Source organism: Pan troglodytes, chromosome 7 (assembly GCF_028858775.2).
Source record: "Pan troglodytes isolate AG18354 chromosome 7, NHGRI_mPanTro3-v2.0_pri, whole genome shotgun sequence".
Lineage (NCBI taxonomy): Eukaryota > Metazoa > Chordata > Mammalia > Primates > Hominidae > Pan > Pan troglodytes.
The window spans coordinates 125,880,380-125,895,972 of NC_072405.2; the positions used below are offsets into that span (position 1 = coordinate 125,880,380).

The following is a 15,593-nucleotide window of genomic DNA, read 5'->3' on the forward strand; positions in this document are numbered from 1 at the left end:
TGTAAAGTCTAGAAAATAAGATGTATTTATAACCCATGATTTTTCTCTAAACAAATTCTATCCATCTATGAGAACATAAACACATTCAAGAAATTGAGTGTCTGTTGAGTGTCAAACACCATAATAGAGGCTTTACAAATATATTCATTAAAAGGGTGTGTGTGGGTTTTCTTTTTAAATGGCATAAAACAAGACGATTTTATTATCAAATTCCCTACCATCTTCTGCTGTTAAAGAGAGAACAGTAACTGCTACATTAGGACAAATATTTGATTAACAAAGAAGAACAGAAGTATTGCACTGTAAAAAGCATACCCGAAAGATACACAAGTGATGTGGAAAAAGGCATATTTTGTTTAACTATAAAAACTGTGTATGGCTGTCTAAATAAATATCAGGGAAACACTATCTACTTCCCTGATATAACTTGCTATGAATTACCAAATTAAAGTAACAAAATAAATTTTGTGAGCTATTACTTAAAGCTGTAAGATACTGTAAGTTATGTACTCATATATGTAATTTTAGATAATCATCAAAATATTTCTTTGCCAGGCACTGGGTACACATTGGTGAATAAAAGATATATAGTCTTTGCCTACCTGCTGCTTAGAGTCTTGTCAGGAATGACTAGACAGGAAGTTTCACATGACTATAAGTCTATTAAGTACAAAGAGTGACAGGTGCTAAGAATGAAATGGATAGTAATTGGTATAAAGGGCTGCGTAGGTAATCAGGAAGGACTTTCTGAGGGAGATATATGAAATCAAAGGGTGAAAAGAAGCTATCCTTGGAGGATGAGGAAGGGGAAAGGAAGCCACATTCTAGCTAGTCTGAGACACTGAAAAGAGGACATTGTGGTTTTAGAGGAATAAGTGAGAGGAAGAATGTCAATTGACAAGCTTGAAGGGTTATCTAGAGCTTTGTAGGTCATGGTAGGGACAGGGGATCTCGTCAAAGGTAAAGGAAGGCAATCAGCTGGGGAGTAGGTGCTCAAATGCATGTTTTAATTACTCTGGGGCTGTAATGTTTATCAATAACTTCATTCCTTTATAAGACATGTCTGATGGCTGAAATTCCAAAAGAATGTTCCTATTTTATGGAAGGAAAATTCAAAGGTATAAAACATGAAACAAAATCTCAAGTATTTGTTGAGAGTGCTTAATGTAGCACACAAGAGCTTACATTTTGTTGAGTAAATATCCATATTTACTTTTTACAGAAGATTGTTTCCAATCTTTTCCCTATTTTTTTCATTGTTTAAGTAGTAAAGAAATATACAACAAATGACAAATAATGGGAGGATGAATTGACCATAAAAGCACAAGAGTAAAATTAATTCCCTCAAGTGGAAACAGCCTAACCTTTAATGTGAAGATGATTATCAACAAGAGGAATAATCTTGCCACCAATGTCAAGGCCAGAAAATTCAAAAACAGGACTAAGAATACAAAAGACAATAGACAATACCTAAAATCTAGGACCTAGAACCTCTGTGGAGCTCATCTACAAAAGCTTCTTATCAAAAACACATTCTAGGCAGGGCCTGGTGGCTCACGCCTGTAATCTCAGCACTTTGGGAAGCAGAGGCGGGCAGATCACCTGAGGTCAGAAGTTCGAGACCAGCCTGACCAACATGGTGAAACCCCATCTCTAATAAAAATACAAAAATTAGGTGGGTGTGGTGGCGGGAGCCTGTAATCCCAGTTACTCGGGAGGCTGAGGCAGGAGAATTACTTGAACCTGGGAGGCGGAGGTTGCAGTGAGCCGAGATCACGACACTGTGCTCCAACCCGGGCGACAGAGCGAGACTCCATCTCAAACAAAACAAAACAAAACAACAACAACAACAAAAAACCACACACATTCTAGTTTAATCTAACGGGAGATAAACACATAAATCCAAAATTACCCTACTGAATATATTCTACACAATATATTGAGTCATGGAAATTAAAACAGCAACAACAACTTCTGAAAGCACTTAACAAACCAGGATTGATTTTCACCCCAAGATGGTTATAATGGACTCACTGTCCACTTTAGCATATTTGTGGTTCCTTGACATGGTGAGACCTCTGCTTGAATTCTCTAAAGAAATCCATGCCTATAAATTAAAACTACAAATTACCACTGACACTTCTACCAAAACTGGCAACTCCAGTGATAAAATGCCAAAGAATCATAGTGATTCTGTTTCAAGATATCAAGACTGTAAATACCAGGGTGACAAGAAGGAGAAGGGATCAACAAATATGAGAAGAAATACAAAATTCTTGTGGACCACAAAGCAAAATTATTTTCAAACGGTAGACTCTCAGTTCTTACTGGTGAAACGACCAACCACATGTAAGCGTGTAGACTCTTAAGGAGAATGCTTAAGCTTCAAACTTTGGCTCTGTATTCTACAATGTAAGTAACTTCGAATAATTTACTGAACCTGTCTCAGTTTCCTCATCTGCAAAATGAAAATAAAGTTGTCTCTTGATATGGTTCTTGTGCATAATAAGTAAATAAATGAGAGTTAATCAGTATAAATCCTAAAATTAAATAAAGCCCCTCTGTTCTCTGTGAATCCACATTCTGTACTGTTTCTGCAAGAGTTTAAACTTACAAACTGGTGTTTTGGTATCATTCATTGCCATTCCCCCATGTACCTTAACCATGACCAAAAAAAAAAAACATTTTTAAAACCAAGCTTATGTCCTAGAAGATCCTTTGCTTTAGGACATGGCCCAGTAGAATATATTCTATGCTTTTCTGCTTCATCTAGTAGCGTTTAATGTCATGAAAGAATGAGCAGTTTAGCCTTTTACTGCTTAATTGTCAAGCTTTAGTCTTTTTTCATTAATAGCAGTCAGAGCCAGTATCTTCAAATTCTAAATAACAAAGACAGTAAGGGCATTACCTGTGTTTTATTAAAACCTTGGGAGGTAAGGATGTTTTATGAATGTATTCATTAAAGTTGTTTAGAACATGGCATATCTAGGAATATAGCTAAGTAATTAAGATTATGTTACTTCAATATCTATTGATTCTGAATAAAGATGAAGGAACAGGGGTCGCTTAAGAATATTTCTAGATTGCAGAATCAGTAGATATTGAAGTTACATAATCTTCACCTATTATTTAACTAGTACTTCTTCCCAAATATACAAGGTCCTAGGTCCCTGCCCAAAACATGAGTTCATCACAGGGTATGACACCCTGAGACAAGGTGTCTGAGTCTTCTAGGTTTTCTAGTTTGAAGTTCCTGTCCCAAAGGAAAACTCCCTGACTCCTGGCATGTCTCAGCAGGAGCTGCTCTCATCATCCCGGAGAGGACCTCGTGAACCAACGGACCTAGGCAAAACCGCCCATGGTACAGGTGCTGGAGAGCTGTAGGAACACAGAGAAGAGTGGGGATAGGAATAAAGTACAAAGGAAACAGAAAGTGCAGGGGTAAGTTTTCCGTGAGAACCAGGTTTTATGTCGAAAAGGAAAACACATTTTAACAGGAAGGATATTACAACAAGGTTGTAAAAACAAGCTCAATTCACACTTCTTTTGCAAGTTCAAAGCACTCATGTCTACAGGTTCTCACGTTCCACTGAAGTATACGGCCCATTTCACAGATAGTAAAATGGAGAAAGAGTGCCTTGCCCATTTTATCTATATCAAGTCAAGAACACAGGGCTTCAAACTCCCAGAACAATGTTATATTTTTCTACTTTCCACTGCCTACCTTTCTAATTTTATATAAATGTTAACTACTGACGATATGCCAAATGAAAACACAGGGGATGGAAAAGGTCTTCTAACAGAGAAAAAAGAAACTGACTACAGCAATGGTTTGCAAAACAGGCTGGGCAGCATCGCAACCCAAAGAGTTTCTTTCTCAGCGATGGAGATTCCAAGTCTTTCTTATCCCACTGAACCAGAATATCCTGGGCATAATCTGAGAATCTAAATGTTTAACTTTAACAAAGTCCTCAAATGACACCAACGCAGGGACCAGTACCCATAAACTGTATTACTAGCTACATCATGGCTCTAAGCAACTTAATGAATAAACTCACAAGACATCTCCTAACTCCCAAGGCTTTAATAAAATACAGGTAATGATCTTACTATTATTGTTATTCAGAATCTTAAGACTCTGGGTCTTACTACCATTAATGAAAAAAGAGTAAAGCTTGACATTTAAGCAGTAAACTGTTAAATTGCTCAATCTTTCAGGCTATTGAACACCACTAGGTGAAGCAGAAAAGGCAATTTGCTACAAAGTGCTCTTGAGACTTGAACAACTCCTTTCTCCTTATATTATCAGTTCTAACTGAATGACAGAAAACATATTAAAAAGACAACATTACTGTCAAAAGCCTGGAGCAATATGAACTTTTCAATAACCTATACTAAAATTTAGACCAGTGCTTCTCAAACTAATGTGTAAAAATCACCTGGGGATTTCATTCAAATTCATATTCTGATGCTGGAAGACTAGGGTAGAATCTAATATTCTGTATTTCTTCTTTTATTTCAAATTTTCCCAGATCCTGATAATACTCTGTATTTCTTACAAGGTCCCCAGACCACACCTTGAGTAGCAAGAATCATGCAGCTATGGTCATAAATAGCTCATGACAAGTGTGTTGGCTTGGAGTGTACTCTTAATATACCTGTATATATTCAGCACTTTTAGAACATTCCCAAATAAATTTTTTTTTTTTTAAGAAACGAGGTCTCACTATGTCGCCCAGGCTGGCCTTGAACTCCTGGGCTCAAGGGATCCTCCCACGTCAGCCTCCTGAGTAGCTGGGATTAGAGGCATGCACCACCATACTCAGGTCCAAGATGAATTTTTTATGAATGGCAACATTGTTATAGTTCTTAAGTCACATACAACTTCTGAGTCAACATTCACAGCTTTATAAAATAAACTACAAGCACAAAATTGTCAGGAATAATCCCAGTTCATTTTTTCTTTATCATTGTTTGGAGATTGTCTTTAGATATTCTTTAGTGCCAGGTCATTTACATATATTGCCCGCAGCAATAACACAAAGTATATATTTCCACCCCATTTTGCAGATAAAGAAGTGGAAGCACAGAAGAGTTAATTAACATAAAAATATTGAAGGCAAAATAGAATACTTTTGCTCTTGTCTATGGTTACTGTTTCACGTACGTTATTTGATAGTTAAAGCAATGGTTGTTCAGGAATTAGCACCTAAAAGATTTGAGCATATTTTCTGACATGTATCAGTCTCTCAATAATAACTGACAAGATCTTCAATGTAATGTCACACTTCCAAATAATAAGACTAGATTATAATAAACCCCAGTAAAAGAAAACTTTTCTCAAGAATAAAAGTTTAGTCATTGTGAAAGTACATTAATTTGGACTCTCCTCCAACCTACTAAATGCACTTTCTTTTCATCAGCATTAACATGAAAACTTCAAAGACATTCAGGAAATTTTTCCTCTATTTCTCAAGACCCAACTTAACCACCCCCGCATCCATAAAGACTTCCCAAATGATTCAATCCAAGAATAAATCTAGTGTCTTCTTCGTTATTCTAAATCCTTGTATTCCTCTTCAATTTTTTTAATCACAGATGGTATGTGATTAAAATCATATATGCCTCACTTTACAAGTATATGTAATTACCCTAAGGTCGAGACCAAAGCTCACACATCTATTGATTCCCCTCATCACAAAACATCCAGATTGACAGTAAGTATCTGCTTAATAACAAAGAAATGGACAATCACAGCTCTGGATGTTCAGGATGCTGGATTTAATATGTAGGGTCACAAAGCAGCAGAGAAATATTAAGATGTACACAGATATTTTGCAGATGGCATATTTTGAGTGATCCTATGAATAAACCCTTCATTAGTTAAAAACTCCTAAAACCTCTGGGTACATTAAGCCAAACTAATTTCAAATTTTTTACAAATATATGCTTTGTATTAATCTAAATGCTATATCCTCCTGCCACACTGATAGCAAACACTTTCTTCATATTATCTGAGAAAAAAAGATGTCATTTTATAGATCTCATTAGCATAAGCATAAGGTCATCACATAAAACACAGAATGCTCAGTTAAATTTAAATTTCAGATAATAAATGAATATTTTAGTGAATGCTGCATAAAATATTTGGGACATACTTTTATAAAATCTCACTGTGTCCCATACAATATTCGACAATGTGGAGGCAAGTCAAAGAAATTTTGATTAAAAAACTAAATCATGCTTTCTCTCTAGGCAAACGACATCAAATTGCCTAAAAAGATCAAATTTGTATTTAATTCAAGTGACTTAGAACCTCTGTGAAAAAATGTTATTTCTTATTCTACTTTATAGAATTTTCATGTGCCATAAAAAAGCATTTGTTTTTTGATCCTTCCATGTTTCAATGCACAATAGTCTTTATTCACAATAGTAGTATTTCATTCATTAGTAGAGAATATTATGAATTATTTTCATAATTCATAAAGCCTTGAGGAATGCTTCTAGAAAAAAATCAGCTAAAAGATGCTACTCCTTTACTATGCTCTGATAATATTTTTATTTTTATAATAAACCAACCCTTCACAGTGTATGTGAAGTGCAGCTCTGAGGGATGCCGTTTTTTTTCTTTTAAATGTTAACTTGAGATTTATGTCATCACTTGAAGAGCTCTTTTTTACTAAATAATAGCATGTTACTTTCAGTAATTTTTTTAAATCTTAAAGACAATCAATGAATAATTTTAACCACAGTTTTTATTCTTCAATGACTAAATGAAGCATCAAAGTAAATGAATAAATCATAAATACTAATTGATTAGACTTTCAGAGGTTTTTTTGGTTATTACAGAATCAAACAACTACAGATAAATTATCACAGAAGTGGGGAAAAGGGAGGTGATTCAAATACTTAAATTTAAATGTAGTTCAAGTAGGTCTGAAATCTAATAAAGTTAGTCATTTTTGTAATATATGCATTGTTGCTATAAATGTCTACAACGAGTGGCATGTGGCATTACTGCCACTGTAAAATGATAAAATGAAAAACGAGAAGAGAGTAGCAGGAACAAAGACAAAAACAGAATTACAGATGGATTATTAGGTCAGTCCTTGAGAACTGTAAACTAGTTAAAAGAGGAGAAATAGTCTACAGAACATAATCCAAGAAAAATTGAAATTCTGGATGAAAATAATTATGTTGTTTACTCATCTTGCATTTTTAAGTTGAAATAATCTGATTAGGATTTGCTCAGTAATAGTAACTGGCTTCTGGGGAGATGGGATGAGGTGCTCACATCTTCAAGTGGTAGAAAAAACACTACTAACACCATATCTTAAAAATCAAACTTAGAATTCCCTTTCAAAAGGTAAACATTCCCTACAAAATGTTCATATAGAAAGTCTTTCAATAAAATAGAAAGTAAATAAGGAATAGGAAATTATTTATACAAATGTCAATGGAATTGAAACTGTGGCTAAAATGTATCTTATTCCAAGACTTGATAACTGTTCTTGCATAGTATTCAGAAGCATTAGTTCTGAAATTTCTAATAAATCATGTATACAAATAAAGGTAATATTGCTTTGTGAGGTTTTGTTTGTTTGTTTGTTTGGTGAACTATAATATCCTCGGTAACTTTTTGTCTCATAGTGGGTATTTTCTAATTGAACTACCATGTTTATTTCAAGGTATTATAAGCAACTGATTTATTAGGTATTATTTTTAAAAATATGACACATAACATACACAAATTTAGATGTAAGATAGAGATTGAGCAGGAGCTAAATTAATTTGACCACCTACTGCAACCAATGTCAACTCTTTCAGTCTGATTTTACCCATTTTATGTCTGGAAGTTGCAAGCACTGTTTAAAAATTTTAAAATGCATTCGTAAATCTCCTAATACACAGTCTTGTCATCGCATACACTACCAAAATATGTGTGCAGTTTTCCACATTTTAGCCAACAATGAACATTTTAATATTTGTAGTAGATCATAATTATATTACTGAGTTTATAGTAGTTCTTTCACAGTAAGTTATTTAATAGTGAGATTGATCATTCATTCATATATTTACTCGACATGGGCAATGATGAGAATTGATGCCTCATTTTTTTTATTTTAAAGCTGTACACTGTATGTTAGTGACATACAAATAAATAAACACACACATATTCATTTATATCTAAGTTCGCAAACAAATTAAAAACTGAAGCGATTACAGAATCATAGAATGTGATTTAACATAACTGAATCGAGATCTATGCGTGTGTAGAGAGGAAGAGATTCTATATGGATAGATATAGATATGATTACATATGATAAAGAAAGTACTATTTATGGTACAGTAGAGTATATGTATATGATATACATGAGTATCATATACATATATACTTATATGTATGCATACATATATACATATATCTATGTGCACATATCATATGTATGTATACATACATCTACGTATGTGTATATTTCAGACGTATTTATCCACGCATGTACACATATGTATGTATATGTATGCATGCATATGATATTCACATGTATATCATAAACATATAACATGAAAATTTGTATAGTTTTATCTTTTGAATTTATATAAAACACTATCCCACTGTGACTTGTCTTTATCATCTGTTTTTATTCAGTCAAAATTATTCTTATAAGATTCATTTATGTTGTAGTCACTTGTCATTTATTAAATTCACTACTGTAAAACATTCCACTGCTTGAAAATTCTACAAATAAATTAATCTTTTTTGGAAAGACAATCAGAGTTTTTTCCTGTTTTTATTTTGGACTGACTTTGTTTTGGTTGTTTTGTTCTTTCTAAAAAATGCAATTATGAACATTTTTGCACATGTTTCCTAGCAAACCTATGAAAAGGTTTTCTTCTGAAAAGTAAAATTATGTAGTCACTGGGAATATGAACATCTGATATTGCCAAATTTTGCCAAATTTGCCTTCCAAAGTAGTATGTTCCGACCATTTCTATCCCTCATAAGGTGTTTTATCGTAAAATCTATGTTTTTCTGAGATTAATAAAGGGATACAAAGGGATCTCTTTCTTTTTGTTTGGTTATGATTGGCCTTGTATAACTTTATCGATCCTTAGCTTTTTGTCATTGAGGTCTCATTTCATTGCACTGAGTCAAAGGAGATGTTCTATGAGATACTGTTTTTTGACATTTAATTTCTTTTTGGCTTAATATGTCTCAATTTTTATAACTGCTCTATATGTGCTTTAAAAGCATGTACATTCTCTAATTGTTTGGTACAGAATTTGTATATTTTTATCAAATCAGGTGTGAGAATTTGTTGCTCAAATCTTTTCAATTTTGAAAAATTTTTTGTGCTTAACTTTTAATAAGGAGTTTTCTTAAAACTTCATCATTGTGAGTGTGGTGTGTCATGTTTTCCCTGTAGTTCCTCTATCACTTTTTGCTTTACTTATTTGTATTTATGTGTTATGTATTTAGAACCATTGTACGTTCTGAAGTTAAACCTCTTATTATGCAATGATCCCTTCTTTCCTCCATAGGCTATTTGTAATAAATTCTTAAAATTGTATGAGATTAATAAAGATACCTCAATTTTCCTTTAGTTTATATTTGCTGGTATAACTAAGTCTATTCTTTTCTTTTGAACATCCAGAGACTTATGTTTCAGGTGTATATACAGTATGCAGGATACAGTTACAATTTCTTTTTTAATATCATCTGATACCTTTTCAGTGGAAAAGTTTAATAGACACAGGTTAAGACTTTTGATATCTACAATTTTTATAGATTTTACTTTAAAATGTCTATATGTCTAACACCTCCCACATATTTTCTCACCATTTTTTAAAAAGTTGATTGAATTTTATGGGTGTTCTTTATTTCATCATTCCATTTTTTCTCCTCTATAGTTTTGGAAGTTATGCATTCATTTCCTATTCTTTCATTAGTTATCCTTAAATTTTTCCAAGTATGTATAACAAAGTCCTAGCTCGCTAACTCCCAACAATTCAGGTGTCTTAGAATACCTTCATTCTAGTCATTTTCCCTTCAAACTTACATAGTAGCACTAAGCAATACCTTAGTTTTTGTCGCCCAGGCCAGTGGCATGATCATGGCTTACCGCAGCCTCGACCTCCTGGGCTTAAGTGATCCTCCCATCTCAGCGCCTGAGTACCTGGGACCACAGGTAATCACCACTATACTCAGATCATTTTTTTATTTTTTGTTTTTTTTAGAGACGAGATCTTGGTATGCTGCCCAGGCTGATCTCAAACTTCTGGGTTCAAGCCCTGGTCTCCCACATGCTGGGATTTCAGGTGTGAGCCACTGTGCCCCGCCTAGTCTGTTTCTTTTTTAACTACATAAACAAGACAGGCAATGTTTGTTTGGATTTGCTCAGATGTTTCCCCGGTCTTCACTTATCAGAAAATGTCTTTGCTTTGCTCTTATTCTTAGGAGATAGCTTTGATGGGCAGAAAATACAAGGTTGACTATTTGATGTTTCTTCAAAACTCTGAATAATATTCCTCCTTCCTCCAGTTTCCATTGTTGCTAATAAAAAGTCTGCCAACCTAAATGTCTTTTCTGAGTAGTCGATTTCTTGTTAGTCTACAGCTATTTTTAAGGATGTCTCTGCCTTGGCATTCTCATTTTTGCTACAATGTGTGTGTAACTGAATTTATTCCTACACATCATCCTGCTTAGTGTATGCTACGCTTCTTTGTATCTGAGTATTTATGTCTTTCATTGGTTCTAGAAAATCTTTTTCCATTTTCTCCTCAAATACTGATTACCTACTCTCTATTCTGTATATTTTCTTTCTTCTGGGACTCTGATTAGATGTATGTTACAATAGCTCATTATATTCCATATCTTACTAAATGTCTTTGATATTTTGCCCCTCCTTGCTCTCTCTTAAATATTCTGTCTAATGCCTCATTTTGATTAATTCATTTGCTCTCTTTAATTGTCTAATATGTAGTTTAATCAATCCATATGTTTTAAGTTTCAAGAGTTATATTTCTCAATTAAAATAATGTTATTCATTAATTTTTTGGTGATCTTGATTTTTTTAAAATTTTACTTAAAGTTTTGGGGTGCATGTGCAGACCGTGCAGGTTTGTTACACAGGTATACATGTGCCATGGTGGTTTGCTGCACCTATCAACCTGTCATCTAGGTTTTAAGCCCCACATGCATTAGGTATTTGTCCTAATGCTCTCCCTCCCCTTGCTCCCGACTCTCCAACAAGCCCCAGTGTGTGATGTCCCCCACCACACCGTGTCCATGTGTTCTCATTGTTCAACTTCCACTTATAAGTGAGAACATGCGGTGTTTGGTTTTCTGTTCCTGTGTTAGTTTGCTGAGAATGATGGTTTCCGGCTCCATCCATGTCCCTGCAAAGGACACGAACTCGTTTTTTTATGGCTGCATAGTATTCCGTGGTGTATATGTGCCACATTTTCTTTATCCAATCTATCATTGGTGGACATTTGGGTTGGTTCCAAGTCTTTGCTATTGTGAACAATGTTACAATAAACATACGTGTGCATGTGTCTTTATAGTAGAATGATTTATAATCCTTTGGGTATATACCCAGTAATGGGATTGCTGGGTCAAATGGTATTTCTGGTTCTAGATCCCTGAGGAATCATCACACAGTCTTCAACAATGGTTGAACTAATTTACACTCCCACCAACAGTGTAAAAGTGTTCCTATTTCTCCACATCCTCACCAGCATCTGTTTCCTGACTTTTTAATGATCTCCATTCTAACTGGCATGAGATGGTATCTCATTGTGTTTTTGACTTGCATTTCTCTAATGATCAGTGATGATGAGCTTTTCTCATATGTTTATTGGCCGCATAAATATCTTCTTTTGCGAAGTGCCTGTTCATATAGTCTCATGTTGCTTGATGATTTTTTAATTGTAACATTCGTATCTTTGAATGCTTATTAGTATTTTATAACTGAAAACTCCTGTATCTGAAGTGACTGGGTATATACATCTATTACTTGTGTTTTCTACTGATTTCACACATGGTGCCTTATTTTCCTGTCCATATGGTGAATTTTCGTAATAGTGAGCTCATGTAAGATTTATCTGCATCTATCAATATCTTGGAGGTAAAATTTGGAGTACTTTTCTACAGACAAATTTGTGTTTAATTATGCCAGAAGTCAGAGGGAGAACTAATGTAAAAATCCTAGCCACCTTCAAGATCTAAGCTTAAAGCAAAACTCAGATTCAACCCCTTCTCTCTATGAGTAACTCCAGGCTTAGTCTTCTGATCAAATGCAACGTCGACATTGGCATTTGCCCTCAGTGTAACCTCACATTCCAAGCTTACCCTTCACTTCTCCCTACTCTGTGTTTAGTGCACTCTTGACGAAAGGGAGAACAAAGGCTCCAAAAATTTTTCTTACTTCGTAGAAGTCTGGCAATGCATTACAAAATATGTTTTATCTAGTATAGTTGTTTTGTAGGGAAGTAATCCTCCTACTCGTGCCAAAAACCTAAGTTATAACACTGAAAATTTTGATAAGAAAAGTAGCAGTTAATAGAGAGCAGGTACACAGTTGAATTAAATGATAAATAATGAAAGAAATGCAGTGAGAAAACCATTCATGGGTGGAATATAATAACCCAGTTATAGTCTGAGTTAGGGGTATTATAGGTAAATACTAAACATTAAGTGAATGTACTAAATCCCTGTTGCTGACTAGATCATGTTTGCAGTTCCACCAAGTTTAACTTAGCCCTTAAAGAAAACACCCATGCAACGGAATCGACACTGAGGTTTTTCACTCAGAGCTCTAGATCAACTCTTCTGCTTCTCAGCTATAGTCATTTTATAGCTAAATGATTTCACATATTGTACAGTTCATGGCTTATGCTAATTTTTACTACACCATTAAGTCTTCTATATAAAGCACTCAAAAGCCTAGAATATTTCACAGAAATAACACAGAATTATGGCAGAAGTTCCCCAACATGAATAATCTGAGTAAACAAATTAAATTATAAAGATACTACGTGATAAGGTAAACTTGTCCTCTTATTTTATCTTAAAAGGGGAGCATTTTTAGAAAATGCTTTGATAGCAGATCAAGTTCTAAACATCCACGTGACTATGTTCTTTCACATCTCTGGGGCCACTATTACTGTTCAGCTTTCAGTCGAGTTTCTTTATCTTTTCTACTAAGCTGTGACTCCTGAAATTGTAAGGCTCCAAATTTCAAATATCTCTATAAGAACTCAGAAACAGATTAGAGATAAACCACTCAGCACCTTAAAGGATCCCTGGTCAGCCAAACTATATCAGGATTTAAACATAAGTGCAAGAACATTTTAATGCCCTATGGACAAGTGCTATTTCAATTTTTAGCTAATAAAATGCTGAGAAGTTGACTTAAGGTCAAAATGAACAGACAACTGTCATTTGGCATGGAAGCCTAGGTCCTCAGAAGGGTTCCAAGACCATATAATAGTGAAGCATTAAAATGTAACTCACCTGGAAATCTCAGCTTATTCATAACTACTGTGAAGTCAAAAACTCACAGGGATCTCATTTACATAAAGATACTCACTGAACTCCCATTAGGCATCCTGCCACTGTGTTAAATCGTGCAGATACAGTGGTGAACAAGAAAAGAATAGTTCTCTTTTCTCTAGAGCTTACTTTCATCACTGAATATTAACTAAATTCTGACATTATTCAGTAATAGTTTTATTCATATTTTATTTCTTGGGGGATTATTTTGTTTACCTAAAGCATGTGAAAACCCTGTTTTCCCAGACATTCTCAAGCAATGCCTCAGCTGTATCAATAGAAAAACCACTTGTCCAACTGTGCTGGTAGCTAGATGTATCAGAAGGAGTGCGTGTGCGTGTGCGTGTGTGTGCACATATATGGGTGTGCAGGTCCAAGATATGTGTGTGTTCTGGCTGGTTTCCTCATGATTAAAGAAAATCATGAAGATTTCTCAAAAAAAAAAAGTTGTCCTTGTCCTTTTCAAAAAAAGAATGGACTATCTGATTTTTACATCACTCAACAAATGTACGTGCACAATGTGCACATACGCACATATCCACGCTAGTAAAGCTCAGAAAGCAGCTGATGTCTGCGAGCCTCAGAAATAAATTAACATGCAGCTAACATCAGAGGAGCCAGAAACACTCATTGCAAGTGTGAACATATATTTGATGGAGGACTGTGTCTTTCCCAGGGCTGACCTTATAAATTAAACAGTGTACCTCTCAAGTAAGTGTTTTCTGAACACTTTGATTCACTGTGAACATTGGGATGCCCTTCAAATTAACATCTAACATTATGAGCCTATTGTTGGACATGAACTGCTTCATTACTGGTGACTGAAAAAACATACACACGCTTGCACTAACACAAAACTTTTAAAAGGAGTGGAAGAAACTGTTTAATATCATGGGATGTAGAAACTGAAATGAATAGATTTTTAGACTAGGATATTGGTATAGTAAGTAAAGCTTTCTACTTTGATGCTGAAAGGCATAATAATGAGAAAGTACCCAATGAGCACTAAATAATACCTAAACGCAGGGTACCACCAATGCTTTGCTGAACTAATTCCTATTTATAACCAAGTCTCAGTTTAAATGCTCCTTCCTGAGGAAGTAATTTCCTAATCTACCATATTAGGTTATGTTATCATTATATTCAAACACACTGCCTTGTACTTCATCTTTTATGACACTTATTACTCTTGTAATCATCTAAGTGTCTCATCTTCCCTACTAAACTGTAAGTTCCATGAGGGCGCTGACTATGTCTTCTCTTGTATATTCAATGCCTGGTACAATAGGATTTTTGAAATCAATTAAGTAAAGAATGAATGCATACATGAAATAAAGATACATATCCTATGCTTATCTCTAGATATTATAAAAGATTAACTGGGAAAGTTAATGTTTATAAAGAGAATAGAGTGAAAGCAGAAGGAAAACACAAACATCCCACATCCATTTAAGAATCTGTAATAACTCAAGCAGTTTTACCTGCTTGGAGGAGCAAGTCTACATCCAAAATCACACATAGTGCAAAAATTCTCACCTTTAGATTACTGTTTGTATGCTAAACAAGGATGTCGCAGAATTGTTCAAAGCCAGAAGAATATATAATCTCATTTTAAAATAAAAATGAGCAACAGGTTCTCAAAATTTTTTCGCAGAATAGAGAATAGGATATATTTACAATAGCATCTTTCATTTAGCTCTGTCAAAAAAATATAGGATGTGGAGTCATATTTAGTAAGGATAAATAAATGGACTACGGTAAATTAGTAAACTCATCAGCATTATTAGAATCACTGTGAATTTAAAAAGACAATCAGTAAATGGTATAACACAAGTATGAAACATGAGCATACAGTCCAAAAGAAGGAACCAAATTAAAATCTACAGTGATCACAGCTGTAACTATATCACCTGCAAATCTGTGATGAACTTTTATGTGGTCTTCTCCTATAACTTCCCCAAGTCATCGGAATCACTCCCAACAATTCCTGGTTCAGCCCTCTTTCTATGGATTTTTTCTATTATTTTATTTGTAT

General features: G+C 34.4%; 1 protein-coding gene across 10 annotated transcripts in view; it reads right to left on the reverse strand.

Annotated features, from left to right (window-relative positions):
- TRPS1 (transcriptional repressor GATA binding 1) overlaps positions 1-15,593 on the reverse strand; it is a 257,688-nt gene that overhangs the window by 176,407 nt on the left and 65,688 nt on the right. The gene's annotated exons all lie outside the window — the stretch shown is intronic.